Here is a 5106-nt window from a genome sequence, read left to right as displayed (position 1 = left end):
CCCTTTAAGAGTGATCACAGAGACAGGGTCCCTTTCAGGCTGATCACAGAGACAGGGTCCCTTTAAGAGTGATCACAGAGACAGGGTCCCTTTAAGAGTGATTACAGAGACAGGGTCCCTTTAAGACTGATCACAGAGACAGGGTCCCTTTAAGAGTGATCACAGAGACAGGGTCCCTTTCAGACTGATCACAGAGACAGGGTCCCTTTAAGAGTGATCAGAGCAACAGGGTCCCTTTAAGAGTGATCAGAGCGACAGGGTCCCTTTAAGAGTGATCAGAGCGACAGGGTCTCTTTAAGAGTGATCACAGAGACAATGTCCTTTTAAGAGTGATCACAGAGACAGGGTCCCTTTAAGAGTGATCAGAGCGACAGGGTCCCTTTAAGAGTGATCAGAGCGACAGGGTCCCTTTAAGAGTGATCAGAGCGACAGGGTCCCTTTAAGAGTGATCACAGAGACAATGTCCTTTTAAGAGTGATCACAGAGACAGGGTCCCTTTAAGAGTGATTACAGAGACAGGGTCCCTTTAAGACTGATCACAGAGACAGGGTCCCTTTAAGAGTGATCACAGAGACAGGGTCCCTTTCAGACTGATCACAGAGACAGGGTCCCTTTAAGAGTGATCAGAGCGACAGGGTCCCTTTAAGAGTGATCAGAGCGACAGGGTCCCTTTAAGAGTGATCAGAGCGACAGGGTCTCTTTAAGAGTGATCACAGAGACAATGTCCTTTTAAGAGTGATCACAGAGACAGGGTCCCTTTAAGAGTGATCAGAGCGACAGGGTCCCTTTAAGAGTGATCAGAGCGACAGGGTCCCTTTAAGAGTGATCAGAGCGACAGGGTCCCTTTAAGAGTGATCAGAGCGACAGGGTCTCTTTAAGAGTGATCACAGAGACAATGTCCTTTTAAGACTGATCACAGAGACAGGGTCCCTTTAAGAGTGATCACAGAGACAGGGTCCCTTTAAGACTGATCACAGAGACAGGGTCCCTTTAAGAGTGATTACAGAGACAGGGTCCCTTTAAGACTGATCACAGAGACAGGGTCCCTTTAAGAGTGATCACAGAGACAGGGTCCCTTTCAGACTGATCACAGAGACAGGGTCCCTTTAAGAGTGATCACAGAGACAGGGTCCCTTTAAGAGTGATTACAGAGACAGGGTCCCTTTAAGACTGATCACAGAGACAGGGTCCCTTTAAGAGTGATCACAGAGACAGGGTCCCTTTCAGACTGATCACAGAGACAGGGTCCCTTTAAGAGTGATCAGAGCGACAGGGTCCCTTTAAGAGTGATCAGAGCGACAGGGTCCCTTTAAGAGTGATCAGAGCGACAGGGTCTCTTTAAGAGTGATCACAGAGACAATGTCCTTTTAAGAGTAATCACAGAGACAGGGTCCCTTTAAGAGTGATCAGAGCGACAGGGTCCCTTTAAGAGTGATCAGAGCGACAGGGTCCCTTTAAGAGTGATCAGAGCGACAGGGTCCCTTTAAGAGTGATCACAGAGACAATGTCCTTTTAAGAGTGATCACAGAGACAGGGTCCCTTTAAGAGTGATTACAGAGACAGGGTCCCTTTAAGACTGATCACAGAGACAGGGTCCCTTTAAGAGTGATCACAGAGACAGGGTCCCTTTCAGACTGATCACAGAGACAGGGTCCCTTTAAGAGTGATCAGAGCGACAGGGTCCCTTTAAGAGTGATCAGAGCGACAGGGTCCCTTTAAGACTGATCACAGAGACAGGGTCCCTTTAAGAGTGATCACAGAGACAGGGTCCCTTTCAGACTGATCACAGAGACAGGGTCCCTTTAAGAGTGATCACAGAGACAGGGTCCCTTTAAGAGTGATCACAGAGACAGGGTCCCTTTAAGAGTGATCACAGAGACAGGGTCCCTTTAAGACTGATCACAGAGACAGGGTCCCTTTAAGAGTGATCACAGAGCCAGGGTCCCTTTAAGACTGATCACAGAGACAGGGTCCCTTTAAGAGGGATCACAGAGACAGGGTCCCTTTCAGAGTGATCACAGAGACAGGGTCCCTTTAAGACTGATCACAGAGACAGGGTCCCTTTAAGAGTGATCACAGAGTCAGGGTCTCTTTCAGAATGATCACAGAGACAGGGTCCCTTTAAGAGTGATCACAGAGGCAGGGTCTCTTTCAGAATGATCACAGAGACAGGGTCCCTTTAAGAGTGATCACAGAGACAGGGTCCCTTTAAGAGTGATCACAGAGACACGGTCCCTTTAAGAGTGATCACAGAGACAGGGTCCCTTTAAGACTGATCACAGAGACAGGGTCCCTTTAAGAGTGATCACAGAGACAGGGTCCCTTTCAGACTGATCACAGAGACAGGGTCCCTTTAAGAGTGATCACAGAGACAGGGTCCCTTTAAGAGTGATCACAGAGACAATGTCCTTTTAAGACTGATCACAAGGACAGAGTCCCTTTAAGAGTGATCAGAGCGACAGGGTCTCTTTAAGAGTGATCACAGAGACAATGTCCTTTTAAGACTGATCACAGAGACAGGGTCCCTTTAAGAGTGATCACAGAGACAGGGTCCCTTTAAGACTGATCACAGAGACAGGGTCCCTTTAAGAGTGATTACAGAGACAGGGTCCCTTTAAGACTGATCACAGAGACAGGGTCCCTTTAAGAGTGATCACAGAGACAGGGTCCCTTTCAGACTGATCACAGAGACAGGGTCCCTTTAAGAGTGATCACAGAGACAGGGTCCCTTTAAGAGTGATTACAGAGACAGGGTCCCTTTAAGACTGATCACAGAGACAGGGTCCCTTTAAGAGTGATCACAGAGACAGGGTCCCTTTCAGACTGATCACAGAGACAGGGTCCCTTTAAGAGTGATCAGAGCGACAGGGTCCCTTTAAGAGTGATCAGAGCGACAGGGTCCCTTTAAGAGTGATCAGAGCGACAGGGTCTCTTTAAGAGTGATCACAGAGACAATGTCCTTTTAAGAGTGATCACAGAGACAGGGTCCCTTTAAGAGTGATCAGAGCGACAGGGTCCCTTTAAGAGTGATCAGAGCGACAGGGTCCCTTTAAGAGTGATCAGAGCGACAGGGTCCCTTTAAGAGTGATCACAGAGACAATGTCCTTTTAAGAGTGATCACAGAGACAGGGTCCCTTTAAGAGTGATTACAGAGACAGGGTCCCTTTAAGACTGATCACAGAGACAGGGTCCCTTTAAGAGTGATCACAGAGACAGGGTCCCTTTCAGACTGATCACAGAGACAGGGTCCCTTTAAGAGTGATCAGAGCGACAGGGTCCCTTTAAGAGTGATCAGAGCGACAGGGTCCCTTTAAGAGTGATCAGAGCGACAGGGTCTCTTTAAGAGTGATCACAGAGACAATGTCCTTTTAAGAGTGATCACAGAGACAGGGTCCCTTTAAGAGTGATCAGAGCGACAGGGTCCCTTTAAGAGTGATCAGAGCGACAGGGTCCCTTTAAGAGTGATCAGAGCGACAGGGTCCCTTTAAGAGTGATCAGAGCGACAGGGTCTCTTTAAGAGTGATCACAGAGACAATGTCCTTTTAAGACTGATCACAGAGACAGGGTCCCTTTAAGAGTGATCACAGAGACAGGGTCCCTTTAAGACTGATCACAGAGACAGGGTCCCTTTAAGAGTGATTACAGAGACAGGGTCCCTTTAAGACTGATCACAGAGACAGGGTCCCTTTAAGAGTGATCACAGAGACAGGGTCCCTTTCAGACTGATCACAGAGACAGGGTCCCTTTAAGAGTGATCACAGAGACAGGGTCCCTTTAAGAGTGATTACAGAGACAGGGTCCCTTTAAGACTGATCACAGAGACAGGGTCCCTTTAAGAGTGATCACAGAGACAGGGTCCCTTTCAGACTGATCACAGAGACAGGGTCCCTTTAAGAGTGATCAGAGCGACAGGGTCCCTTTAAGAGTGATCAGAGCGACAGGGTCCCTTTAAGAGTGATCAGAGCGACAGGGTCTCTTTAAGAGTGATCACAGAGACAATGTCCTTTTAAGAGTAATCACAGAGACAGGGTCCCTTTAAGAGTGATCAGAGCGACAGGGTCCCTTTAAGAGTGATCAGAGCGACAGGGTCCCTTTAAGAGTGATCAGAGCGACAGGGTCCCTTTAAGAGTGATCACAGAGACAATGTCCTTTTAAGAGTGATCACAGAGACAGGGTCCCTTTAAGAGTGATTACAGAGACAGGGTCCCTTTAAGACTGATCACAGAGACAGGGTCCCTTTAAGAGTGATCACAGAGACAGGGTCCCTTTCAGACTGATCACAGAGACAGGGTCCCTTTAAGAGTGATCAGAGCGACAGGGTCCCTTTAAGAGTGATCAGAGCGACAGGGTCCCTTTAAGACTGATCACAGAGACAGGGTCCCTTTAAGAGTGATCACAGAGACAGGGTCCCTTTCAGACTGATCACAGAGACAGGGTCCCTTTAAGAGTGATCAGAGCGACAGGGTCCCTTTAAGAGTGATCAGAGCGACAGGGTCCCTTTAAGAGTGATCAGAGCGACAGGGTCTCTTTAAGAGTGATCACAGAGACAATGTCCTTTTAAGAGTGATCACAGAGACAGGGTCCCTTTAAGAGTGATCAGAGCGACAGGGTCCCTTTAAGAGTGATCAGAGCGACAGGGTCCCTTTAAGAGTGATCAGAGCGACAGGGTCCCTTTAAGAGTGATCACAGAGACAATGTCCTTTTAAGAGTGATCACAGAGACAGGGTCCCTTTAAGAGTGATTACAGAGACAGGGTCCGTTTAAGACTGATCACAGAGACAGGGTCCCTTTAAGAGTGATCACAGAGACAGGGTCCCTTTAAGAGTGATCACAGAGACAGGGTCCGTTTAAGACTGATCACAGAGACAGGGTCCCTTTAAGAGTGATCAGAGCGACAGGGTCTCTTTAAGAGTGATCACAGAGACAATGTCCTTTTAAGAGTGATCACAGAGACAGGGTCCCTTTAAGAGTGATCAGAGCGACAGGGTCCCTTTAAGAGTGATCAGAGCGACAGGGTCCCTTTAAGAGTGATCATAGAGACAATGTCCTTTTAAGACTGGAAGTAGGGGCTGGGACTACATTTCCCGGCTGTCCCGGTGGCGGATT

The sequence above is a fragment of the Scyliorhinus torazame genome, chromosome 22 (assembly GCF_047496885.1).
Source record: "Scyliorhinus torazame isolate Kashiwa2021f chromosome 22, sScyTor2.1, whole genome shotgun sequence".
Taxonomy (NCBI): domain Eukaryota; kingdom Metazoa; phylum Chordata; class Chondrichthyes; order Carcharhiniformes; family Scyliorhinidae; genus Scyliorhinus; species Scyliorhinus torazame.
This window is presented reverse-complemented; position numbering follows the sequence as displayed.